General features: G+C 50.4%; 1 protein-coding gene across 1 annotated transcript in view; it reads right to left on the bottom strand.

Annotated features, from left to right (window-relative positions):
* The window catches only part of RAI1 (retinoic acid induced 1), a 214,109-nt gene that overhangs the window by 118,435 nt on the left and 67,701 nt on the right, over window positions 1-27,973 (bottom strand). The window contains exon 2 of the mRNA XM_081889058.1: window positions 25,434-25,533. The gene's annotated coding sequence lies outside the window, so the exon portion shown is untranslated. The remainder of the gene's footprint in view (window positions 1-25,433; window positions 25,534-27,973) is intronic.

The following is a 27,973-nucleotide window of genomic DNA, read 5'->3' as shown; positions in this document are numbered from 1 at the left end:
AAGTGGTTTATACTAAAATGCCATTTCCCCCCGTATCCCAACAAACAGAAAAGTGGCAAATGCATTTACAAATAAATAAAGCCCTATTCAGTCAGCAAAGGGGCAGTGCAAACACAAAAGAGCAACATCTTAAGCCCTGTTCCTGTTGCCGTGTGGCTGTTTCTAGTTTCTCATATTTTAGGACAAACATCTGCAGTGGGAAGGCCTCTGTCAACTTCCTTCACAGGATTCTGGATTGAGCAAGGAGCCAGCGGCGGATAGCAGGCTCCCCGCTGCAGACCTATTTGTCCTGCCCGTGTGGGGAGTTAGAAGGAGCTGTGGCCTCATCCATGCCATGCGTCGTCAAAAGCACCATAATGGCACTTTCAACAGTCGTGGCTTCCCCCAACTCCTTCTGGGAGATGTCATTTGTGAAGGGTGCTGAGAGCTGTTCTGAGGCCCCTATTCGCAGTTCATGGAGTTCCCTGTGAAGACGGACTGACTATTAAACCACGGTGGGAACTGTAGGTCTGGGAGGCCTCCTAACAACTTTCAGCACCCTTAACAAACTATAACTCCCAGGATTCATGGCTGCTGAACGTGGTATGCTAATGCTACACGAATCTAGAGTGGAGCCTTGACTGTTGGGTGGAGCCTTGTATGAATCCTTCTGGCAACTCCTGCAGCCCAGCTGGTGCCAAACACCTTGACCTGCTTTCCTTTCCATCAGCAAGGCCTTGGGGGGGGGGGACTTTTCCTCTGGGCAACGCAGGACCTCCAGACACACTGCCCAAGCTTGTTCCCCAGGGAGGTCACTTGCTAACACAGCAGTTCTTGCCAACAAAGGTCCCTATAGTAAAAGCCATGGTTTTCCTAGTAGTGATGTATGGAAGTGAGAGCTGGGCCATAAAGAAGGCTGGTCGTCGAAGAATGGATGCTTTTGAATTATGGTCTGGAGGAGACTCTTGAGAGTCCCATGGACTGCAAGAAGATCAAACCTCTCCATACTGAAGGAAATCAGCCCTGAGTGCTCACTGGAAGGACAGATCCTGAAGCTGAGGCTCCAATACTTTGGCCACCTCATGAGAAGAGAAGACTCCCTGGAAAAGACTCTGATGCTGGGAAAGAAGGAGGGCACAAGGAGAAGGGGGCGACAGAGGATGAGATGGTTGGACAGTGTTCTCTAAGCTACAAACATGAGTCTGACCAAACTGCGGGAGGCAGTGGAAGACAGGAGTGCCTGGCGTGCTCTGGTCCAGGGGGTCACGAAGAGTCAGACACGACTGAACGACTAAACAACAACACACAGCAGTTTACTTCACCCCTGGAGGCGCACTCAGTTGTCTCTCAAGTCAGATGGATGCTAACAAGTAATTATAATTATACTTCTTTTATTGTTTATACCCCGCCTAGCTGGCTGGGTTGCCCCAGCCACTCTAGACGGCTACTTTAAACGTCAAGTGCAAATGGTGTCTTACACTGAGTCAGACCATGGATCCACCTGGCCCAGTACTGCCCGCACTGACTGGCAGCTGCACTTCAGGCAGGGGAACATTCCCAGCCCCGAGTGGAGAAAACAGGGACTGAGCCTGAGCAAAGCAGATGCTCTGTTGCCCTTTTTCAATTTCTAAAGAGGGATCTCCTAACACCTTAACAAACCACACTTCCCAGAATTCTCTTTTTTTTGGAGGGGGGGGACACACTGTTTAAAGTGGTACCACAGTGCTTCAATTGCATGGTGCCGAGGTGTATGTGAGAACAGAGGACTCATGTTTGTAAAAGGTAAAGGTAAAGGGACCCTGACCCTTAGGTCCAGTCGTGACCTGGGGTTGCGGCGCTCATCTCGCTTTACTGGCCGAGGGAGCCCGCGTACAGCTTCCGGGTCATGTGGCCAGCATGACTAAGCCGCTTCTGCCGAACCAGAGCAGCACACGGAAACGCCGTTTACCTTCCTGCCAGAGCGGTACCTATTTATCTACTTGCACTTTGACGTGCCTTTGAACTGCTAGGTTGGCAGGAGCAGGGACCAAGCAACGGGAGTTCACCCTGTTGCGGGGATTCGAACCGCCAACCTTCTGATCAGCAATTCCGAGGCTTTTTTGGTTTAATCAGCATCCCATGTTTGAGGGGGGACCACAAGGCCTCATTCCTTCCTATGCACTTCCCTCTTCAACCCCAGCCCCCCCCCAATAATACTCTCCCCTCGGCTTGTCTGGACAATGTTAATGCACCTTAGCCCTCCCGGCATCCCTTGACGCCACACCGTTGGGCGGCTGCGCCACTGCAGACCGCTAAGCAAATGTAGTGCAAATGAGATGCCGGGTTTTCATTTGCACCCAATCTCCCTTTCTGTGGCACCCCCGAAGCTGACCTGTTCGGTCCTGCCCCCTCCTCGCCACTGCTGCTTCGACTCCTCCTTCCCCCTCACCATTGCTACAGGAAGAGCCTGTGTCCGCTCGCAGCGCCGTTAGACAGAGTCTCGCCGTACGTGCTCCTGATCTTAATGCCTTCCCGAGAGGAGGCCGGGGAGAAGATCCTTCCAGCTCCCAGTCCAGGAAGGCCGCTGTTGCTACCACCCCAGTCGGTCGGCACCAGTTTGTGGCTGGGTGCTCTCTCCTTGCCTGCGGCCTCAGGCTCCAGAGAGCCAGGGTTGCACAGTGGCTAGAGCGCCGGACTAGGACCTGGGAGAGACCAGAGTTCAAATCCCCACACTCGGCTGTGGAGCTCAGTGTGGCCCCATCTGCAACTTACAGTGGTACCTCGGGTTACATACGCTTCAGGTTACAGACTCCGCTAACCCAGAAATAGTGCTTCAGGTTAAGAACATTGCTTCAGGATGAGAACAGAAATTGGGCTCCAGCGGCACGGCAGCAGCAGGAGGCCCCATTAGCTAAAGTGGTGCTTCAGGTTAAGAACAGTTTCAGGTTAAGTACGGACCTCCGGAACGAATTAAGCACTTAACCTGAGGGACCACTGTAAATTTAAAGCAGTACCACTTTAAAAAGTCATGGCTCCCCCCCCCCCGAAAAAAACAATTGTGGAAATTGTAGTTCGTAAAGGGAACGGAGAATCGTCAGGAGAGCCTTAGCTCAGAGAGTTGCAATTTATCTATTGCTTTTACACCCAGAGAGGCTCTCCTGGTGGCATCCTTACATGTCTTCAGGCGCCAGGGAAAAAACCCTCCTCTTTACCCAGGCCACTGGCTATTAAATAATCCATGGCCTATTAAAACTGGGGGGGGTGTGTGGATTACAACTGTTATTATTTTATCGTGTGCTATTTATTATTATGCTTTTATTATTATGCTCCATAAAATGTGTTCTTAATGTTGTACAGTGGTACCTCTGGCTAAGTACTTAATTCGTTCCGGAGGTCCGTTCTTAACCTGAAACTGTTCTTAACCTGAAGCACCCCTTTAGCTAACGGGGCCTCCTGCTGCCGCTGCACCACCGGAACACGATTTCTGTTCTCACCCTGAAGCAAAATTCTTAACCTGAAGCACTATTTCTGGGTTAGCAGAGTCTGTAACCTGAAGCGTTTGTAACCTGAAGCGTATGTAACCCGAGGTACCACTGTATACTGCCCTGGGATCTTTTGATAAAAAGTGGTATATAAATTGAAACAACAACAAAACAACAACAACAACAACAACATCACACCCTCCCTTCCTCATTTAATTCCCCGCAACAACCCTACAATGAGGTAGATTAGGCTGAGAGGCATTTTGCAGAAGGATGTATGTGTGTGTTTTGGTACTCAGGTGTGTGTTTCTGTACTCAGGTGAAATTTACATCCATTGCTCTGCCCACATTCGCCTCTGGCCCCTGGCCCCACAAGCACGCGGCCCTCAGAAGGCTGCTCAGAAAGGAACTCATCCCTCGCTCTGGAAAAGGTTCCCCGTCCGTCGTACTGGGATGTGCTGACTTCACCTTTGCAGCTGCCGACACAGCTATGAGTTTGCCGAGCCTATTTTTAGCCTGCCGCCTTTGCCACACTTCTTCCGCTGCGAGACAGGAAAGGCTGATGAAGCTGCTAGAGGAGGAGGAAGAAGAGGAGGAAGAAGAAAAAGAAAGGCTCGTTTGGTTCTTCCTCCACCATCCCAACCGTCTCCAGTGGGGTTTGAGGTGTCCAGCATCGCAACGTCCTCCGTCTCTGCTGCTCACAGTGATCATCTCGCCATGGATGGAAAATGGAAATAATTTGCCTTTCCCTGCCCAATGGGCCGAACCAGATGGTCGGCTGCAGTCGTGATCCTTTGGGTGCGCAACGGTATCAGGGCAGTCGTAGGTTGTCCTGTTTGCGCTTGGAAAAGTCCCATGGTGGACACGCAGCTCTGTTTCCATGTCCTGTAACGGGCTGCTGAAATCCTGCAGCTTTTTGCATCACAAATATTCCAGAGATGGGTCAGCGGTTTTTCTTGCATCGTTGCACCCCAACATTGATGCAGCAACATTGGGGAAGTATTGCAGAACAACTGATGCAGAAGAATGATGTATGGACGGTTCAGTGTAAACCCAGCACGAATGCGCTATCATTTGTAAGCCGCTCTGAGTGTTGTTTTTTAATTTAAACAATCAAGTGGTATATAAATTTATGAAATGTATCAGTGGCATGCTGCACAACAGATATGCATTAAAAAAGCATCTGGAGGGACCCTTTCAACTGGTTTCCATTGATATATTCCGGGGATCTACTCATAAACAGAGTATCTCCTGCAGTCTGCCCTCCCCTGGACTAAATAGCAGATTCTAGGAAGCCAGATCACATACCCTTCAAGCGTCCTGATTTGCCCAGGCCATTCCTGGAATGACAGACGCCATCTTGGCTTCTGATTTGATCCTGGAATGTCCCGTTTCCCCTTTCCATTGCTGCCACAGAGATTGGGGAGGAGGATGGGCCGGTGCTTGTGCTTGCAGCTATGGAGATGTTAGCCAAATGGAACCTCCATGTCTAGTTGCAGAGTACCTTTGAGTACAAGATGCTGGGACAGACAGCAGAGTGGAGGAGGGCGGTCAGCAATGTCCTGCTTGCAAGCTTCCCAAATAAAGGCTATTAGACCAGGGACCTGTGGCCCTCCAGCTGCCATCCACCCCCGTTTATCATGCATTCTGGCTAGGTTTGATAGAGACTGGAGTCTCTAGCACTCCTGCAAGAGGGTGGCAGGTCCCCCAGCCCTGCAACAGAAAAGGGATGCAGGTGTACACATGGACCTCGCTCTGATCCTGCCAGGAAACTGCTGTGGACCTGGGATAGCTCAGTCAGAAGATCACGAGGCTCTGAATCTGAGGGTTGTGGGTTCGAGTCCCACGTTGGGCAAAAGATTCCTGCATTGCAGGGGGCTGGACTAGATGACCCTTGTGTTCCCTTCCAACTCTACAATTCGGTGTATTTTCATGTCGCAAGCAGCCCTCTGGGTGGGTTAGCCTTCCCTGTTTTGCCTTGGGCATATTTTCCTTCTCGTCCCGAGCGTCAAGACATCTCGTTTGATTAAAGACAAGCACTGACCAAGCATGACTGCCATTATTAATGACACAACTGGAGAGTTCCAGTGGGGCCTTGGCAACGATGCCGGCCACTTGGTTTCTCCCCCCTACTTCCCGGGAGACACTACGTCCTGCAGCCACACTGCACGGATGCTACCCCGGGGATCCCGTGGCCTTTCAGCAGACAGCAAGCGGAGCCGGCGGTGGCCGGCGTGGTGGGCGCCCACTGCTCCAACGCCAACACCTCATTTATATGTCTTGATTGCACCTTATCAGTCCTGCCCAGAGACAGCTGACTGCGGGATGCCTCAAAGGTGGCGTCGCGAGCCCACTCCTGATTGTAATTCTACTTAATTGGCCCTCCTTGCCAAGGGTAGATAGGCACAGATATATAGATCCTGCTCCGAAACGTTTTGAAGAGGGCGCGTTTGTAATAAGAGTAATAATTCTCATGAAAGGATTGCACGTCAAGAACCCATCAGCGCCAGCAGGGGAGGAAATCTTACCCCGCCCCGGCTCTCTCCCGCCCGCCCGCCCCCCTGTAGCCTCGAAGCAGCAGGCGGGCGGTGGCAGTGGGGAGAAGCGTCTGCTGACTGATCCCGCTGCGGCTGTGCCCTCGCGTGAGTTATGAGATCATTTGCCAACCTGTGGAATCCATAAATCGAGGCTCCCTCTTGGCCCATTACGCGGTGCTCCGATGGTGTCACGTTCCTTCGTTCGCGCCCGTCCCTCGCCAGCTCCAGCAAATCGCAGAGGCCAACGTTTTCAATTAAGGAAGAGGAATAATTGCAGGCAAGGCTCCAGGTTTCGAGTTGGGATGGGGAAAGGGGGCAAAAATGTTTCACTCCCCGCTTCGCAAGCTGCAAAATGTCTCCGGAGGGGGCGTTCCAGAGGCTCGCTGCCTCCCCATCTGTGGCTGATGTGCTAAAATCATCCAGGGGGAATCCTGAACGATGGTGCTTTCGATAATGCTTATCATGTCAAGCGCTGCTCAGAAGGCTTTGGTCCTGGGCTGCCCAGAGACCTTTGGACTCACTGAGTGGTAGCAAACTGCAGAGTGCCCCCACTCCCCGAAGAAAGTGCACGCAAATGTCTCTTGCAGGTGTGGGAACCTGGTGCCCTCCATAAAGTGCTAGACTACAACTCCCATTGTCTCTGATTGCCCAGGCTAGCTGGGGCTGGTGGGAGCTGGAGTTAAACAATATCTAGAGAGCCACTGGTTCCCCTACCTTTGCCTTAGAGACCTTTTGTATTCAACATACAATGAAACGTGGAATCATAGAGCTGGAGGGACATTGTCTAGTCCAGTGTGTCTCAAACTTGGGTGGACTACATCTCCCATGATCCCTGTCCACTGGTCCTGCTAGCTAGAGATGATGGGAGATATAGTCCAACAGCAGTTGGAGACCTGAGTTTGAGAAACACTGGTTTAGCCAAACCCCAGGCCGTTGCAGGAAATTGACTGTGACCACATCCCTTAGAGGCAGCTGTGCAGCTTCTGACTAAGGAGAGCCCACCACCTTTCAGGTAGCCTTCTCCACCAACCACAGTTCCTCTGCCAAACAGCCATCAGGAACATCTTCAGATTTTCATGATATTGGGTCAAAATCCCCTTTCTTGTCATTTGGAGCCCGCTGATTTGGGTCCTGCCTTCTGCAGCAGCAGAAAACAGATTTGCTCCAACATCTATATCAGGGACAAGGAAACATTCTTCAGCCTGAGGGCCACATTCTCATCTGGATGACCTTCAGAGGGCCATGTGCCAGCGGTGGGCGGGGCCAGAGGCAAAAGTGGGAGGAGCAACACATGTAAATATTACCTCTCTATGGTAGGCTAGTTTCTACACGTCTCTCTCTATTCTCCATCCAGACAAGTAAGAGGCACCTTCTAGCCAGGCAAAAACTCTCAAGGAGGGCAGGAGGTAGGGCTACTGGGGTCTGTTGCCCAGGGAAGATTCTGAAGGCCAGATAGAAAGAATTGGAGTGCCACATCTGAGTTCCCCACCCTTGAGCTAGATGAAAGGCCTTCAGAGATTGGATGATGGGTATCATATAAAGGTAAAGGACCCCTGACCATTAGGTCCACTCGTGGCCGACTCTCTTGCTTTATTGGCCGAGGGAGCCAGCGTACAGCTTCTGGGTCATGTGGCCAGCATGACTAAGCCGCTTTTGAGAACCAGAGCAGCGCATGGAAACGCTGTTTACCTTCCCGCTGGAGCAGTACCCAGTTATCTACTTGCACTTTTGTGCTTTCGAACTGCTAGGTGGGCAGGAGCAGGGACTGAGCAACGGGAGCTCACCCCATCGTGGGGATTCGAACCACCGACCTTCTGATCAGCAAGCCCTAGGCTCTGTGTTTTAACCCACAGTGCCACCCGCGTCCCGGTTATCATATGGCCTCTTGTTAATCTGACTTGGTATATAATCCGATAGCAGGTCCACCTCTTCATCTGCCTAGCCCAGCACTGTCTGTTCTGACAGGGACACAGACAAAGATCCCCCACCACATTCTATCTGGAGAGGCCGGAGGTTGGACCCGGGACGTTCTGCATGCAAAGCAGGTGTTCTACTGCTGCATCACAGACCCTCCGCTCTGCTGTTCCATGGGCACCCCAGAAAACACTGCCCAGGCAAGTGCTCTGCCCTTCTGTCCCTTCACCTATCTGAAAGGGAAACATAAGAGCTTACTCAAGGGGAACTGAAGGCAGCAAAGCTTTCTTTGGCTCCCTTGGGGAGAACTTTGCCAAGCTGGTTCTTCAAACAGGTTTCCCAGTCCTTGTCAGGCTTGAATTGGACAAAGCCGCTGCCTCCGAACTTCCCAGATGGATCCCTCGCCCCTGCAGCTAAACCGCAGGCACCGCCTTCCTTTCCCCCTTGCCGCTGGCTGCCACCCCCACCCCCCCGCTTCCAAATGATAATTTATGACCCTCTGACCCGCTCCACCTTCTAAATCAAGCGGATCAATAGAGGAATCAGACAATCCTTTTAAGAAAGCAGCTCATCTGCTCATTTCCAGCTAATGATCCTTGGTCCTCATAGCGCCAATGTCTGGGCTCAGACTCAGAAGGGGGAGGGGGAAGAGAAGAAGATGGAGAGGGGGCTCAGTGCTATCGGAGCTCACTCCCCCCCCCCCACCAATTGCTGCAGAGATTTGCCACCCCTCTTGGAAAAGCAACCATATCCTACAGGTTCTCACTGCTCTGAATGACTCTGCAAGCCTTATCTCCCTTGCCGACTGGCGAGCTCCCGTCGTCCTGGAGGGTTCTCTTGCTCCGGAGTCCTCACGTCCTCATCAATCTCTCTGTTCCTCCCGATACCCTGGTTCCTTCTTGCCTTGAACCATCTTCCCTCCCCACCCCTCCTCTCTCATCTTCTTGTTTACGCCTCCCACAGCTGGCAATGCCTCTGTATCATCTTTCCCTTGCCAACGGAGAAAGAGAGAGAGAGAAATAATGATATCTATCCAGGGTTTCATTTGTGGCTGAGTTCCTGCTCCCAGAGGACATGAAGTGTTGCATTTGCGCAATCTCCCAGCCCCTGCCAGCTACGAGGATTTAAGGAGATGCCTTTGGCCGGATCGCATCTCCGATCTCTCTTAGCTTACGGTTCCCCAGATTTCTGTTACTTATAGGGAAGGTCACCTCCCGGCTGGGCTACAACAATGCACTCTGCATGGGGCTCCCTTGAAGACAATCCAGGAACACTGATAACTGATTGACACCAGGAGCAAGGGGTTGGACTGGATGAGCCTTGGGGTCCTTCCAACTCTACAATTCCATGATACTAGGGGGAGCCAATTTGGCAATGTCCATATGTTGATGGACTACAACGCCCATCTTCCCAACCACTAGCCATGGTGGCTGGGACCAGGGTTAGTTGTAGTCCACCCGGCAACATCTGGAGGGCACAACATTTGCTAACCCTGGTCCATATTATGCCGCCTTCGCATATTAAGTGGTGCCAATGTGCTTCTGGGCTCAATTCAAACTCTTGTTTTTAGACTCTAAATTCAAACACCTCAAGGGCTGCCACATGGAAGATGGAGCAAGCTTGTTCTCTCCTGCTCCAGAGGGCAGGACGCGAACCAATGGCTTCAAGTTACAAGAAACAAGATTCCGACTAAACATCAGGAAGAACATTTTGACAGCAAGAGCAGTTTGACAATACAGTGGTACCTCTGGTTATGTGCTTAATTCGTTCCGGAGGTCCGTTCTTAACCTGAAACTGTTCTTAACCTGAAGCACCACTTTAGCTAATGGGGCCTCCTGCTGCTGCTGCGCCACCGGAACACGATTTCTGTTCTCATTCTGAAGCAAAGTTCTTAACCCGAGGTACTATTTCTGGGTCTGTAACCTGAAGCGTATGTAACCCGAGGTACCACTGTAGAATGGATTCCCTCAGGAGGTTGTGGGCTCTCCTTCACTGGAGGTTTTTAAGCAGTGATTGGATGGCCCTCTGTCATGGATGCTCTAGCTGAGATTCCTGCATTGCAAGGGGTTGGACTAGATCACCAATTCTACAATTCTGTGATTCTAAATGCCGAGGAACCAGCCTACCATCTTGGCTGTGAATCCCGGAAGACCTGCTCTGTGCCTTGCTGGCCTTTTCCCACCTGGCCTGGGACAGCGGGGCCCGGACTGACTCCAGCTTCAAAAGCTGAGGCAGCTGAACAGACTCTTGGGCTGGAGTTTCGTTTAGTGGGCTCTCTCCATGGGTTCCAACTGAGCGCTAAAGAGCAGTTTTCCTCAGGTGAAAGCAGCAACATGAGAGGAAGTGTGGATGAGCCCTGAGAGAAATCAAAATCAACAGGTTTCCCTTTTGCTAAACCTGAGTACACCTTTCCTCCCTTGTGATTCTGCTATTTTGAGCATGGGGGTGGGAAATCAGTGCCGCCCCAAGAAGCAGCGAGCAATGGGCACATCCAACATGGTGGTTCATGTTTCCAAATTGTGCATAAACACAATTTGAGAATCACGGACTTATGAAGCTGGCGGCTATTGGTTGTGTTTGCACATAGTGCTAAGCCAGGGGCCAGCCACAGTTTTTTTTCAGAAGTGGTGTTTGCAACCCTTCTGTTTCCGGGTGATACAGGAAGGCACAACTCTCCAATCTTGTTCCAAATACAGTCGTACCTTGGTTCTTGAACAGAATGTGTCCCGGGAGTCCATTCAACTCCTGGAAACTTTCAAAAACCAAGGCACAGCTTCCCATTGGATGCAGGACCATGCCAGACATTCGGCTTCCGAAAACTGTTCGAAAACCGGAACACTCACTTCCGGGTATCAATTGTTTGGGAGCCAGGGCATTTGAGATCCAAGGTATGACTGTAAATTGAGATACAGCCCCTCCCTCCCCACACACCTACAACACATCTCAACTTCCCCTTCTCTAGGAATGTACCAGACTGCATTCGCTGGTCCCCACCGGAGCAAAGAGCGCAATACATCCTGCAATCTGGTCCTACAATGCAACATCCCCTTTGCACCTAAAATAACAGAACGGCCATCATCATGGCCAGGCTTTAATTTCAGCTTGGGCTTCTTTGCGACAGCCGCTACTACCCATCCCAAAACATGAATCCTGTAATCAGGGTTATGTGCTGGGTTATGTACCAACAAGGAAGGAAAGGAGCTAGAAAACCAGAGATGATTCCCAGCAACACAACACACCATGAATAAAAAGGTGAGCTCGGGGGATGCAAACCAAAGGTCCATCAACTACACTACAGCGACCAGCTAGATGTCCCCTCTCTGGACAGCTCACAGGCAAGAAGCACAACGCCAATAGCCTTCCTCTGTTGATACTTCCTATCATCTGTGCTCAAAGGTATATTGCCTCTGGAAATGGAGGTTCTATTTATTCTATTTAGCTGTCATGGTTAATATTTATTTATTTCGAGTATTTGTATGCTGTTCTACAGCTGGAAAGTCTCCCAGACTGGCTAACATGCAATCGGTTAAAACAAGACTGTCCCCGCCAACAGGCTGACAATCTAAAAAAGGAAAAAGAGATGTGAGGGAAGAGGTGGGGAAGCAAACTCAAGCCCCAATTTTTGAAGTTAAATATTGGTTTTTATAATATGGCTATAGATAGACCTATCCTCCATGAAGAATTTGTCAAACCCTTAAAGAAAAACCAGGTAGTTTTCTGCGTATGCATATGAGGCTCTCTACATATGCTCAGGAACACAGACCAGATGAGACGGACACACACACAGTAGATAGCAAGCTCCAGTGTGCAGAGAAGATATCGGTTCCTGTTTGACCACACTTTTTGGGTGAACTGGGTCCTGTTCCGACAGCTCTCATTTAGTCCAGCACCCTGTCGTTCAAGCACGAGAGCGCTCTCCCTTCCTGTGGCTACTAGGCCTTGGTAGCCCTCTCCTGCACAGATTTGTCTACTCCTCTTTTAAAGCCAACCAAAGTTGGTGGCCGTCCCTGCCTCCCGCGATGTTCTCCCCTCCTGTGGTTCCCAGGAACTAGCAGGCCCAAAAGGTATTGAAAGCAGGCTAGCACAGATCCCATCCTGACTATCAGCAGCAGCACAAATCACACAGAAGGGGAGAAAGGGTGCTTTGCGGGCCTCTCTATGCTCCAGGCCCCCATGAACCCATTCCTCTTGTCCTGCACCCCTTCTCGTTGTTAGCAAACAGGGCTACTATTCACCTCCCAGTGATAGGGCAAAGAGCACTGGCGACGAGGTATGGAGGAATGGGAATAATAATAATAATAATAATAATAATAATAATAATAATAATAATTTATACCCCGCACATCTGGCTGGGTTTCCCCAGCCACTCTGGGTGGCTGCCAACAGAACACTAAAATACAATAACCTATTAAACATTAAAAGCTTCCCTAAAGAGGGCTGCCTTCAGATGTCTTCTAAAAGTTTGGTAGTTATTTTTCTCTTTGGCATCTGGTGGGAGGGTGTTCCACAGGGCGGGTGCCACTACCGAGAAGGCCCTCTGCCTGGTTCCCTGTTACTTGGCTTCTCGCAGTGAGGGAACCGCCAGAAGGCCCTCGGCGCTGGATCTCAGTGTCCAGGCAGAGTGATGGAGGTGGAGACGCTCCTTCAGGTATACTGGACCGAGGCCGTTTAGGGCTTTAAAGGTCAGCACCAAAACTTGAAGGGCAGAAGACAACTGCATCTCTTCTTACCTTGCCAACGTCCTCTGGGGAACAGGACACCGGGCAAGACGGACCTTTGGTGAGATCCCTCAGGCTTTTCCTTATGTTCTTAGTCTTCAGAAGTTTTTTGACAAAAGGGACCGGAAGCATCTCTAGGCCGACAACTGGCAACCTTAAACTGAACAACCCAGAGAGGCTCACGGGGGGACAGACAAGAAAGGCTACAGGCACAGAGATCTCTAAACGGACACCACCGCTTTCACAGCAAAGAATATTGGCATCCCATAGTTCCACACAGACCAAATTATGGTGCTTGTGTTGGTGGGGGGACACATTTCTCCCGGGACCCCCCTAAATACCTCTTTGTCGTTATCTTGAAAGGTTACAGGAACAGCTGCACTTGTCAGCTAAAACAGTATGTTACATGCAGGGGGTGAGGTGATAATTTGGGTATACTCCACATGTCAGTCACACTAGAACACTGGGATATATGTGTGTGTGTGTGTGTGTGTGTGTGTGTGTGTAATATATATTCTACACGCACTATATATAAATTGTATACTATATATACACATGCATATACTTTCTATACATACATACATGCATACACAATATCTGTAGGGCCACAGATTCCCCATTGTGCATATACACATACACACACACATTTTTGTTTCATTTAACAAAACTGATATGCTGCTTGTACATCTAGAACCTCTAAGCAGTCTTTTAAAATCAAAACCAGCATTCAGATTGTCAATAAAATACAAAGTTAATAACTGATCTTTTAATAAAGAAAATACCAATAGAATAAACTAAAATACGTATTTGGATAGAGTTGCCAGTACAATAACGTTTTTAGCAGCCCCTGAAAAGTAACACACACACACACACACACACACACACACACACACACTAAATACCAGTGACCCTTCAGCTGTGGTGGACTCCATCTCCCATTATCTCTGACCATTGGCCAAACTTGCTGTGGTTGCTGGGAAATGTAGTCCAACAACAAATGAAGTGCCACGGGTTCGCTATCATCCATCCATCCATCCCAGATGGATGGATACCGGTAGATGGATAGATAGATAGCTAACAGGAGATATAAATGCAGAGACAAATATAATGCACTGCCAGGGTTTCTAAGTGCCTTCCATGCATTATATTTACTGGAATAACTCTGCTATCCAGAAACCCTTTAGCCATCCTACACTTGCAAAACGTACTTTATTAATCTAATAATGGGGCCAGAGAGAGCCCATTTAAGTCACAATTTTTAACACAACCAGGTGAGTTGGTCCCCCATTCTGAGATGCAACTGACCCTCGCAAGGGAGCTGAGCCCCAGAGAAGGACAGTGTAAGCAATGCACACTGGCAATATTTTAACCGGGTGTCTCCCATCAGGACAGTGATTATCCAGAGACAGGGACCAGCGTGAGTTGAAAGCTGCCTGTGTAAAGAGGCAATAGAGTGGTACTGCTTCTGCTGGCACAGCCAGGACGATAACTATTCAGGGAGGAGAAACCAGGCGGAGGGTCCATGTGCACGCTGAGTTAAAAGCTCCTTGTTTTTCAAAACAGCAACAAGATGGTGATGCTGTTGCTGTTTCCAAACTTCGCCCCCATCCTGAGCACTGGGGAAAGGGGTCCTCTCTGCAAATGCTGGCCCTACTAACAAGCAGACCCACACACGGGCTGACGTTTCCCAGGCAGCTCTGGCTGCCAGAACCCAGCGGCGCTCTGAAAGGCTGGCCTGCGAGAAGTTCAAGTATGCCGTAAAGCAGAAAGCCAGCCTCCCTCTCTCGACCTCCTTTTTCTGAGGAGCTGGGCAAGGAGAGGGACGCCTCCTGGAAAGGAGAACAGCCTGGCGCAGAGAACTCCAAAGGCCCCCGTCTGACAACCGAGGATTGATGGATTGCCTGCCGTGGAAAAAAACCCTCCCCCTCTTCCTTGCCCTCGCTCATTTCCCTTTGGTGCGCAGCAGAAAGAGATAGATAGCGCCTGTGTCTGTCTGTGTGTGTGTGTCTCTCCTCGGCCTGCTTGCTTCCGAGCCAGATGGAAAGGAAAATAAATCGGAGGCAGGAGGATTTTAATGATGATCATTTACAGGAGAATTGGAGGGTTCCCCCCCCCCTCCTCCTAGAGTAGAGGGGAAAGGCTGGCCGTCACTCCCTGACAGGGGAGGGAGACCAGCTAAGTGGCAGAGACCAGCTCTGCATGCAAAAAGCTCTCCTGTGATGTGATAGCCGCCTTGAAATATCAAGAGGGCTGCCACATGGAAGATGGAGCAAGCTGGTTTTCGGCTGCTCTGCAGGGCCCAAACTAGTAGATTCAAAGGGCAAAAAAAAGGGAGATTCTGACGAAAAATCAGGAATAACTTTCTGAGGGCAAAGGCTTGTTTGGCTTTGGAACAGACCACCTCAGAAGATGGCGGACTCCCTTCGGTGGAAGTTTTTAAGCAGAGATTGAGTGGCCATCTGACGAGAATTGGGGGTCTCTCTGAACTCTGCAGTTCTATGTTAATCAGCAGCGCCTCCAGTTAAAAGGATTTCATGTAGGATAAGAGGGCTGGGAAAGACACCGCTCACCACCTAAGCCCTGGAGGCTGCGGTTGGCTATGGCCCCCTCAGACAGATACAATTCCCAGAGTTCCCTGGGGATTGACTACTATGGGAACCGCAGCTCTGTGAGGGGAGTCGGGGTTTCCAAGAAACTCTCAGCATCCTTAGCAAACTACACTTCCCAGGATTCTTTGGGGGTGGGAGTGGGACATAGGACTGTTTAAAGTGGCCTGTTACTGCTTTAAATCATACCCTGTAGTGTCCCATTTTGGGTGTTGTGATTTTGCTACCCCCAGGCCCCCCCCCAAAGTGTGTCTTTTGAGCTCCGTGGTCTTGCATGGGTCACATGACTTGTGCAGGACCACGGATGGGAAGATGCACATCCCGGTTTTGGGACCCAACATGTTGGAGGTATGTTTTAAATGCATAGCGCAGATGGGGGCCTTATGCCAAGCCTATATTGTCCACTCGGACTGGCAGAGGCTCTCCAGGACAAGCGACATTCTCAGCCCTTATTGGCCAAACCAGGGATCAAACCTGTGGCCTTCTAGGTGCACTCAGCTACAGCTTTTCCTAAAGGGAGGCTATTAGATTTTAAGCGACAATGGTTCCAATATTTCGAAAAGGCACCTGCATGTAAATTCAATCAATGGATTGCTTTGGAGGCTGATGGTGCAGGGCTATTTCACAGGGGTGACATTTCCTGGGAGGGGCGACGAGGACAGGTTAGTGGGAAGGAAGGAAGGAAGGAAGGAAGGAAGGAAGGAAGGAAGGAAGGAAGGAAGGAAGGAAGGAAGGAAGGAGACCCCTTGAGTGGGTCTTTCCCCTTTGGTGTGGCCTCCTTCATCAAAACAGCTGGCTTGGAGCAAGGCCCTTGTCCCCCGACAGAACGGCCAGCTCTGCCGATACGCTCTGCATGGATCAGGTCCCGCCACATCCTGGGATCTCCGGATGAAAGGCGCCAAGCCCTATTCTTATTCAGTGCAACGGTGCCTGAAATTAAACCCCTCTCTACCACTGTAGGTTCTCCTGATACCTTGTAATGGAATGGGGGCGGGAGAATCAATCACATACGGCTGTACCTTCATTGTCATTGTCAATACGCATTCCTCTAAAGGGGCGGTAAAAGGCTCAGATCACTCGCTAGAAACCCGTTCCTCTTTTCTTAGCCTGGCATGCAATGATCAGAGCCAACACTTGGCCAGGGGCACCATCTTCTAGGGGCCGAGCTCTTTCGCACCCCCCCCCCAATATTTTGGGGGTAAAGGTAAAGGGACCCCTGACCGTTAGGTCCAGTCGTGGCCGACTCGGGGGTTGCGGCGCCCATCTCGCTTTACTGGCCGAGGGAGCCGGCGTACAGCTTCCGGGTCATGTGGCCAGCATGACTAAGCCGCTTCTGGCGAACCAGAGCAGCGCACGGAAACACCATTTACCTTCCCGCCACAGCAGTACCTGTTTATCTACTTGCACTTTGACGTGCTTTTGAACTGCTAGGTTGGCAGGAGCAGGGACCGAGCTGGGAGCTCACCCCGTCACAGGGATTCGAACTGCCGACCTTCCGATCGGCAAGCCCTAGGCTCTGTGGTTTAACCCACAGCGCCACCCGCGTCCCATATTTTGGGGGAGGGCCCCCCCAACGTTCAAAAGTGGCAGAGGAGGCTGAGTGCAGAGCCAAGAGCGTCTTGACTTCAGTGACCGGTACTATCCCCTTCTGCTGCGAAGGGGAAGGAGTGGGGAAGCAGCCCCTGGTCAGTGGTGGCAGCTGGTGGAGGAGAAATCCCTGAGCATAAGCTGGTGCCTCTGTGCCCTGCGTCGTATGGGCCCAGTGCAGTGGCATGGCTCATTGCTGGTGTCTCTCCCCTCCTCTCCAGGGTTAGAAACTCAGATAGAATCATAGAATCATAGAGTTGGAAGAGACCACAAGGGCCATCGAGTCCAACCCCCTGCCAAGCAGGAAACACCATCAGAGCACTCCTGACATATGGTTGTCAAGCCTCTGCTTAAAGACCTCCAAAGAAGGAGACTCCACCACACTCCTTGGCAGCAAATTCCACTGTCGAACAGCTCTTACTGTCAGGAAGTTCTTCCTAATGTTTAGGTGGAATCTTCTTTCTTGTAGTTTGGATCCATTGCTCCGTGTCCGCTTCTCTGGAGCAGCAGAAAACAACCTTTCTCCCTCCTCTATGTGACATCCTTTTATATACTTGAACATGGCTATCATATCACCCCTTAACCTCCTCTTCTCCAGGCTAAACATGCCCAGCTCCCTTAGCCGTTCCTCATAAGGCATCGTTTCCAGGCCTTTGACCATTTTGGTTGCCCTCCTTTGGACACATTCCAGTTTGTCAGTGTCCTTCTTGAACTGTGGTGCCCAGAACTGGACACAGTACTCCAGGTGAGGTCTGATATATAAGCTAGGCGCCAAATGCCACCTTAAACCTGGGTTACGGTCACCACAACGGAATGATTGTTTGTTCCAACAGATTCCATGATGCTATGTTCTCAACTACATTGCTTGACTGTAGCTTGGTCTTACAAGAGTATGCTTATCCCAGTATGCAAGAAGGAGGAACACACAAAAGGAAAATGGAAATGGTATTAACTATGGACTAAGGAAGAGGTTTTAAGACGGTGGTCATCAAACTGGCACCTAGAAATATCCACGAAGTTGCAATAGGACCCGCGCTAGTAGCAAAACGCACCCGGCTAGTTTCGAACAATGTTCCTCTCATCCCCCTGCACTTAACCTGGCATTCCAAGTGTCTGGATTCAACCCTTATTTCATAGGGTTGCAGAGTTGGAGAGGACCCCGAGAATTATCTTGTTCAACCTCCTGCAATGCAGGAATATACAGCTGCCCCATACGGGAATCGAACCTGCAACCTTGGCGTTGTCAGCACAACGATCTAGCCAACTGAGCTATCTTGCAGTGTTCCCACAACCTCCATGAAAGGAATTGTCCTATTCAGGGTAATTAATGAATTTAAATCAGCTGCGACCATTAACTTCAACGGTTCTGCTCTGAGAAGGCCTTAGAAGAGCATGCAACCTCTTTTTATAAACTGCTTTCAAATGTTTTATTATAATATTAAGCGGACTATAGCTTGAGAAAATGAATAAATAATGTAGCTTGACTCACTTGCATGAGTGATCTCACCAAAGGATTCTGGGGCAGTCCCTTGCTTTTTGCATCTAACGGCCCCCCCCCCCGCCCCTTCTTATTTAAGGGGACCAATGGTGGTGCCTTATCCAACCTAATTCTCAAAGTCCTGATGCCAGCTCTGCCTGCAAAAGATGGCTAAGGGTCTTCTTGGCCAAGTTTTAATTACAGCTGCGGAACAGCAGGCGAGGGGAGGGAGGGAGGGACAGGGAGACGGTCTCAACTTGGAAAGGTCACAGCTAGAGCTCTGCATAAAAACAACACAAATGCCCAGACCCAGGCAGTCCAAGGCAAACCCATTTCTGCAATTTGTAGAAAGGAGGCAAACACGATACATTTCCATTGTTGCTTATTTCACATAGTTCATTCCGGTTTTGCCCCTCACAAAGAGGGGGAAAGGTGCTGGAGTTGCTCTTGTCAAGCAATCTTTTCCAGGCCTTACTCCAGGCTTCAGTCGGTTTTGCCCACGTATCTACCCAGCCATCCATGTGGGCTAGAAACTTGTGCTTTAAAAAAGGAGGAGAAGGAGAATAAGGAGGAGGAGGAAGAAGAAGATGAAGAGGAGGAGGAGGGCTGTGGTTCTCAGGAAGGTAGATGATCTCTGTACCCAGGACCATAATTGCTTTTTCTTTGCACTGACACAATCTCAGCATCCACACAACCCTGCTGCACTTCACAGGACAAGCAAAATCTGACCAGCCACCCTGCATGGCCACAAGAAGACGGAGTGGAAGAAAGAAGTTCTCAGAAGCGGTCTTCTCCTTTACAAACCTGTTGTTCATGAAAAGTGGCCTCGGAGGTCCTGCTCTCTCCATTGCTCACACAAGACATGGGGCCTTTTCAGTGGTGGCACCATAAACATGGAACTTCCTCCAGATGCAAATAGGAATACAGGGAGCTGCTTTACACCAAAGTCAGCTACTACTCAGGTATAGCCCTTCCTTTAAGTAAGATGCTAGTCCTCATGGTCCTGAATGAAGAGTTGCTTTTAAACATGCTGTCTTTTACCACAGCAGTCCATCTAGCTCAGTATCGTCTACTCTGACTGGCAGCAGCTCTCCATAGTGCCAAGCAAGGGCCTTCCCTATCCCCTACCTGGACATGCTGACAGGGGTGCAATCTGAGGCCTCTGCATGCGTACCCTGCAAGTGTCCCGAAAAAACTGAGACATCCCTTTTTTCTTGCAAGAGAACAGCGGCCATTTTGGCTGCTGCGATCTCGCACAATTTCGTGACACCATTTCCCCTCAGAAAACATGGGGAGGCACAATCTCGCGTGCCACTCCAAAATGCACATTTTGGGGCGCTGTGCCCCCCAAAATAGGGTTTTTTGGGGGGAACTCCAGCGCGAAATCGTGCAAGATCACAGCAACTAAAATGGCCACTGTGCCATCGCGATAAAAAAACCAGGAAGATGGCGTCTGGGAAGATGGCGTCCCGGATTTTGGTTTCAAAGCGTTGAGGGGTATGCTGCATGCAAACTTGACCTCCTAGCCACTTCTTAATTCTCCTGGCTTCTTCAGATCCCTTGGGGGACATGCACCAAGTTCAAGAAACACCCGTCTCTTCCGAAACGTAACCCTGGGGAGGGTGCTGAATCTCGAAGAACGAGAGCTCTAGCAACTCACTCTAATGAGTACAACACAGTGTTAACAAGGCCTTCCTTCTTACAAAGGCAAAAATAGAGTACAGGGCTCCGAAAATAGGGACTGTTGCTGGTAAACAGTGAGCAGTCGGAGCATCTGTTCTCGTTCTGCGGCTACCCTGCAATCCGCCAGAGCCCAGGGTGCCTCAACAACTGCCTTCTCCCGTCTAAAATCATTGGGCCACAAAAGTGGAAGGGACCTCGAAGGTCATCAACTCCAATCCCTGACTCAATGCAGGTTTTGCAAGGCAAAAGGCGACTGCGCTACAGCACCCCTGGCTGCCCGTCCTCTGCTACCCTATACCTCCAGCCGAGAGCTCAGCATTTGCCAAAGAGCTTTCCCCGCCGGGAGGTTTCTCTGAACATGAGCCAAAATTCCATTTCCTGCCTTTTGCAGCCATCGGTTCCGATCCTGAATCTACAGAGAACCAGTCTGCTCCATCACCCGCGCAGCAGCCCGTCGGATCTCTGAGGACAGCTTCCATAATCTTCTCTTCTGCAGGCTAAGCACACCCAGCTCTTACAACCATCCCTTGTAGAATCTGGCTTACAGAGCGCACCTCCTCCGGACGGTGCTCTGGTTTGCCAGTGTCTTTCTTAAAATGTGGTGCCTAGAACTCCAGATGTGGTCTGAGCAGCAAAGAGCAGAGTGCACCTACCACTTCGTTTCTGAGCACCATTCAAAGTGTTGGTGCTGACCTTGAAAGCCCTAAACGGCCTCAGCCCAGTATACCTGAAGGAGCGTCTCCACCTCCATCATTCAGCCCAGACACGGAGGTCCAGCACCAAGGGCCTTCTGGCGGTTCTCTCGCTGCGAGAAGTGAGATTACAGGGAACCAGGCAGAGGGCTTTCTTGGTGGTGGCACCAGCCCTGTGGAACGCCACCACATTAGATGTCAAAGAGATAAAGAACTACACAACATTTAGAAGACATCTGAAGGCAGCCCTGCACAGGGAAGTTTTTAATGTTTGAGGTTTTATCGTGTTTTTAATATTCTGTTGGGAGCTGCCCAGAGTGGCTGGGGAAACCCAGCCAGATGGGCGGAGTATAAATAAATTGTTGTTGTTACATGCAAGTCCAGATTGCGTTGGCTTTTTTAACTGCTACATCACACCACTGGCTCATGTTTACTGGCATTACCTGCTTCAACATTTTCCAGAGTCCTTCTCTGATCTCCCCTGCTGCCTGGGTTACGGCTAACGGTTGCCTGGGAACAGGCCACCCAAGCTGTTTTTTAAAGGTGATTCTTTTCCAGAGCACCTTTTGAGGCCTCTTGTTATGTCCGAGGTGGGGGGGATGGAGGGCGGCTTATGTTGTTTCCACTGCCTGGCTATTTATTGTGTATCTCCTTGTTTTTGCCCTTTCCCAGCTGCCTGGTTCCGATGCTATCTGTTTGGTTACGTTTTTCATCTGTGTTTGCTTCTGAATTTCAATTATTGGTTTGTGGGCTGCCTCCGTTAGACCCGCACGCCGAAAAGGCAAGGTACAAACGTTTTTAATAACACATTTCAGAGAATTGTGAAGCCACTGGATGCTGGGATTCTTCTCTGCGTCAAACACTGCTTTATTGGAAATCAGATTTGCAAAAGAGGGATTGGGAATTGCACCGTGAATTGCCCCGTCTCTTCTCAGGGAATGGATACGGCAACTATCTGGTCACACAAGGGTCTTTCCAGATGATCTCCCCCCAAAATAACATCCAGGTTTTAGTCTTAATGCTAATGGGGAGCCACTGCACAGAAGGCCCTGTTCTTTTGTTGCCGCCCTCTGGACTTCACAGGGAGGAGGAACATGAAGAAGGGCCTCAGGTGATGAATGCAGAGTCTGGGTTGGTTTATGTGGGGAGAGGTGGTCCTTCAGGTATTGCCATTTAAGGCCTTCTCTAGGTCCCATCAACGTGAGAGCAATGCTTGGTGGTGACACAAGAGGCAGCTTTTTTTTTTGGCTACCCCCAGATGGTGAGATTCCCTCCCAAGAGAGGCTAGACCGGTTCCCTCTCCGCAATCCTTCCGCCAGCTAGCTAGGACTCTCCCGTTCAGAGATGCCTTTGGAAACTAAGGTGCAGACTCGCTGTCCCCCTATCAGGGCAAACTGGGTTTCAAATGTGCTCTGATGCCTTTGAATTATGGTTTGTTCACTAGCTTGTTTTCATTAGATTGCATTTTTAAATTTTAAACCAGCTGCCTTAAAATCCCAATTTGGGAGAGAGCCGGGATAGAAGTACGTTAAATAACAATAATAGAGATAGCACTGTTTAAACCCCCGTACCTTTTGAGTCTTGCACACTGACCACCGGCCTGCTCCGCCCCAGACAGAAAGCCACAGTCCAGTAGGAGTGAGAGACACAGCCGTCAGTGAATGCAGATCCCACGAGGGTTACGCTCTTCAATTAGGGTCCTCATTATAAGACTAGAAAACTCCACTCTGTCGTCTGTGCACATAACACAGAAATCTTCCCCCCTCCCTCTTCCCCCTTTAAAAAGAAGAAAAGGAGGAAGGGGGAGGGAAGAGGAGCTAAGACGAGGAGAGCAGCATCTTTAATGCAAGAGACGGGTCTGCTGAGATTCAGTCTTATTTTGACTTTCATCTCGAAAAGCTGCCTTGGGAATCCATTAAGCCCAATTTAAATCGACTCTCCGCCCCCACAGTCCTCTCCCCGCCTCCCCTGCCATTCTGGACTTCTGCTTCCCTACGAAACAACAACAAACAACGTCATTAAAATAAATAAACGGGGAGAGTGGGTTGGGGGGGTTGCTCATCAGGTATTGGGGGTCAAACGGACCCCAAGTTCAGGGCAGTTTGAGGAAACAGTAACATGGGAGGTGCATGTGATGATTCCAGTTTAGGGCAAACAATATGGAACTGGGGTTTATGCTACAAGGGTGGAATCTGGAACCTGTGATGCTCAACAGCCTCCCAGAGCTATGGACGACGAACACCATCAACATATGCAGTTACAATACGTCAAGGAAGGGCTGTAGCTCAGTGGTGGAGCATGTTTCTTGCGTGCAGAAGGTCACAGGTTCGATCCTGTAGCTGCTCCAGGTAGGGCTACAAAAGGGTTTTCTTTTTTGCCAAAGCCATTGTAGCAGCCATAGCAAACTGAACTGCGCTCCTTGGGTTCAGATCCTCACTCCGTGAAACTCCGTTGGGTAGCCTTGGGGCTGTCTGTTTCTTGCTCTTTCAGCCTAACCTACCTTACAGGGTTGTTGTGAAGCTCAACATGGACTGACCCAGTATGCACGTACATTACCCATGAGCTCCCTGAAGTAAGAGATATCAGCAAGATTTTTAAACCTATCTAACTGCATAATATTAAAACTGTGACATCCTGTTTTGTGGCTTGGCAGGGATTTAGCAAGAGATTTGCATCTTTTTGGCCCCAGGTCTAAAGTCAAAGGCTGTTTTGGGTTTAAGTGTATGAGAAAGGGTAGGTTCAATTTAAGGTCCAAAGGCCAGTATATCCACGATTAAATTGCAAAAGACGAAAACAAACCCACCCCTCAAACAAACCGAAAACAAACAGTGTGCTTTCAGAGCGTTTGTGGACTTTACTTTTTCCATGCCTTGCAGCACTCAGAAATTATATGCTCCCTGAAGAATAACCACATGCAATCTGAAACACAATAGCAGGAGGCAGCTATTAACCTTGATAGCAAGAGATAGAACTGCCATGTTCAGAGGCAGTCTATCTCTGAACCCCAGGGGCTGAGGTCAAAACAACCAAGAAAGGCCACTTGTGCGATCCCTGCCTTGTGGGCTTCCTGGAGGCATCTGTCTGACTGCTATTAAAAAGAGGCTGCTGCTGGGCTAAACCTGGAGCAAAGAGCCTCTTTCCCCCACCTAACTGCACACAGCTGGCCTACAAACAGCAGTCTGTCCACTACGCCAAACACTGCAGCTTTGCCTTCCTTTCCTCATTCTGAAACCTGCCCACCTGCCTCCTTTGTCACAAACCCTTCATTGCGACGATTTGTGCATGCCACAAAGTTTCGTCCCGCACCTTTGCCGTGCTGCCTCCCTGAACGGTGCGTTTTCTGCACCTTTCCATAGATGGATTTACATTTGTGCTTCATTTTATTTTGTTTTTTAAAAAGGTTCAGTATTTGCAGGGTGAATTCCAAGTGCACTGATGCGCCCATCCGCACACAGCGACACAGGTGCAACAAACCTATCTGCTCCCATCCGGGTCGCCTCGCTTTGTTGGTTTTAATAGGGTTGCTCTGGAGTGGAGGCTTTTTGTGGATCTCGGCCACCACACCTGCGCCAAACACACACAATTGCCTGCTCTGAGTAGCTCTTCAATGGCAGAGGGTGGACGGCATCCTGCTGCTATGTCATAGGCTGGCTGGCTGGCAGTTTGGCTCTAGCCGATTCCCTGCTCTCCTCCTGCAACAATACTTCAACACCCTGCATACATTTCCAGTTTCTTCCTTTTCATTTTCTGCAACAGCAACAGCAGCAGAAAAAGAAAAAAAAAGGAAGGAAGATCACGGAGGCTCTTTTGTAGGCTGGCGACGCTTCCTTGAGGCTCTGGAGAGCCCATTTATTTATTAAAAAATAATAATCGTGTCAGTGGGCGGTTTGTGTCGGGAGGGGGCAAGACATTTGTCATGGGAAAAAGAGAACCCCAGGGAGACCTCGAGAAAATCTCTCTCTCTCTCTCTTTCTCTCTCTCTCTCTCTCCCAGCATGCCCCCCCACCCTGGGGGGATTTCCAAATGAACCATCACAGCTGTACAGTACAAATGCTAGCTACAATTTATGGTCTTCCTAGCTCAGAGGAGAGACTGATTCTCTGGGAAAAGGAACCAATGGGGAAACACATCGATCAAAGCCACGCATGGAAACACTGGCGAGAGATAATGGGATGCTGGGTCTCCATCCGACAACTTTACTGAGACCTTGCGAAGGCATCATCCAAAATAACCTTCAATCTCAGCCTCGCCACCAATTTAGCATTCTTTGAACTTCCTTTTTTTTTAAAAAAAAAGCCACTCTCCAGAGACACCGAACATCTCCGCCACCCCCCGCATAAGAAAAGAAGCACCCCTCCCCAAAACCAAACTTCTTTTTCACACCTGCACTTGTGCGTCCAACCAGATTTAGAAAGAACAAACGAACACACGAAAGAAAAGAAGGAAGGAAGGAAGGAAGGAAGGAAGGAAGGAAGGAAGGAAAATCCAGAAGCCCTTTTCAAACAATCCACTTGGAGGGGACACAATGCACACTCACCAACTCTGCCAAAGCCGAAAGACCAACGCGGCTGTCTCTGAAGCGCTCCCCCCCCCCCCCGCAATCTCCCCAAAGCACAAATGGCGTAAGCAAGAAACATAAAACCAAGGGGAGAGGGAGGGCAGGGGACAGGGGCTGGGTGGGAAAGAAGGCGAAGGGAGCTGATGAATGAGCGGCCAGCGCGCAGCCCCCCACCAAAGAGACATCAAAGCACCCCAAAGAAAGATCTCCTTTCGCCCTACCTGCAAGCTCTCCTCTTCTCCTCTTCCGTCTCCTCTTTGGCGCTCCCTCGCTCTTTTCCCTTGCCGTCCTCCCAGAGCAGAGTGGTCACAGATTTAGATCCTTTAGGAGGGGGGAAAAACGTGGGGAGAAAAACATGTATATAGCACAATTCTTTTTTGTTGTTTTTATTTTTTTGTTCCCCCCTTTTTCTCTCTCTCTCTCTTCTTAGCAACCTCTTTGAGCTCCTTCAGTAGTCATTATTCATAGACCACTAGGGGATAGGAGGTAATTAGGAACGGCCCCGGAGCCTGCAGTTTGAAAATTTAATGCCAGGGGTAGGAATGGTGAACATGTGTGTGGAAGAGGAAGGGCTGTGTGTGTGTGTGTGTGTGGTGGGGGGGCTGATTGGTTGGCTGCGGGCTGCTAAAAGGGTGGGGGGAGACTGTGCTGATGGAGATGAGGGAGAGGTGGGGGAAAAGGAGGGGAGAGGACAGGGAGGGAGTGGTTTCAGGGTCCCTCTCTCGGTGGCACTATAAAGACATCACAGGAGATTGAGGGACCAGCGGTGGCAGATTTTTCCCCCCTCTCTCTCTCTCTCCCCCCCCCCTTCTTGTTTTGTGTTGTGAGTGGGTGGCAGCCTTGTCGCCGGTGTGTGATGTTTGTGATCCGTGTGTGTGTGTGCCAGGAATAGCAATCAGAAACAGAGGCAGCCTACGAAGCATAAAAGCGCCATCACGCAGGGTCAAGAAAAGCTACAGATTTAAAATATGAAATGGGAGAGAGGGAAGGAAACACCCTCCGCAGTAAGGAAGGGGAGGCCAAAAAGAAGAGGAGGAGGAGGAGGAATTTTTAAAAAAGCAAGAGGAGGAGGAGGAGGAAGTTGGGGGGTTTGCCCTCCATCAGTCTAATTTGGCCACAGCCATCCCTCCTCTCTGAAATGTAATCCCACGCACGCACAACAAAGCCACGGCGGTTGAATGAGCAGAGTGGTGTGAAAGCTTGAATGAGAGAGGTCTGGCTTAGGGAGGTGGGAGCTGCGTGGGAGTGTGCGTTGGGGGGGGATGGGGGGTTGCGATGGGGGAGAGGGAGGACCAAAATGGGGGAGGGAAGGGGCCTGGGGGAGAGGGAAGCATCCTTGTCCCTCCACTCCGGGAGATTCTCCTAACTGCGCGCAGCTGCAGCCCAGGCAGAGACTGACACAGCAGGCGGAGGAGGGGGGAGCTTTTTGGGGGTGGGGGTCCCTGCGTGGTGGTTGGGGGCGGGAGTCATGCGCGCAGCCCGCTGGCATATGAGAGCCGAGGGCACCGGATTTCCCATGGGTAGCTGCTGGGCATCAGGAAGGACTGAACGACAGAGGTTGAAATCACAGAGCTGGAAGGGACCCCCAGGGTCATCTAGTGCGCACCCCCCCCCCGGGCATGCAGGAATCTTTGGTCCAATGTGGGGCCTCGAACCCACAACCTTAAGAGTCTCATGCTCTACCGACTGAGGAGGAATAGCCTTCAACCATTCTGGCCATTTCCTACCATGACCCACACAGAGCAGAGGGGGTTGCCCTCCTCACATCGTTTTTAACCCGGGGGGGGGGAGTGTAATTCAGAGTGCAGAAACCCAGGTGCCCAGTTCCCTCTGGTGCCCCCAAAAGTGGCAGCTGCAACACACTAGTCAGAACAGGGTCCGTGTGTTCACTGGCAGTGCACCCAGCTTCCCCAGCAAGCTCCCACAAAATATGTCCGGCTTCTAAACTTTTGTGTAATCAAAGTCATTCTTTCTGAGCCTTCGTCTTCCTGCAAAGAAATTGATGATCCCACCTTCCTGTTTCTAGTCATACAAAAAAACTGCAAGGTACCTCAAGGCAGGCTTTTCCCAACCTGACACCCTTGCCAGGCATTTTAAAGACTACAAATCCCATCAGCCACAGCCGGAACATAGGTGTTCTGTGTTGGAGAGGTGGGAGATGTAGTCCAAAAACATCCAGAGTGTACTAGGTAGGGGAAGGCTGCAATAGGGTGAGAGAAAGTGCTTGGAATATGGTCAGTGAGTGAGAAGCAGGGGCGTAGGAAGGGGTGGGGGGGTGCGGCCCGCCCCAGGTGTCATTCCTGAGGAAGTGACAAAATGGCATACCGCGGGGGGCGGCACTTACCGCGGGGCCTGGCCTGCAGTGTGCCTGAGCCACACTTCTCTTCTGGGAGTGACACAGTGGTTGGGGCCCTGCGCTGCCCAAAACAGCAGCATGGGGCTTGCGTCTGCCAGGCGGACTCAATGGTCAGCTCGCTGCACTGCCCCCCTAGGCAGATTCCCTCACTGCCCCCGTGCACGGATCGCCCCCCCCAGAGCAGCTAGCTACACCCCTGGTGAGAAGGAACTGGAACCCGGCTCTCTCTCCAACCCTCATCAGCCCTTCTGTTTGTTTATTACATTTATTCATCACCCGTCCTCCTAAGAGCACAGGGTGCGTACAGCTCAAGATAAACAGCAAAATGTCCCGGTAAATAAGCACACATGCAAAATCACAATATTTATAAAATAACAATCACGGACCGCAAGAAGATCAAACTTA

The sequence above is a fragment of the Podarcis melisellensis genome (assembly GCF_964234715.1).
Source record: "Podarcis melisellensis genome assembly, chromosome: 14".
Classification (NCBI taxonomy): domain Eukaryota; kingdom Metazoa; phylum Chordata; class Lepidosauria; order Squamata; family Lacertidae; genus Podarcis; species Podarcis melisellensis.
This window is presented reverse-complemented; position numbering and strand designations above follow the sequence as displayed.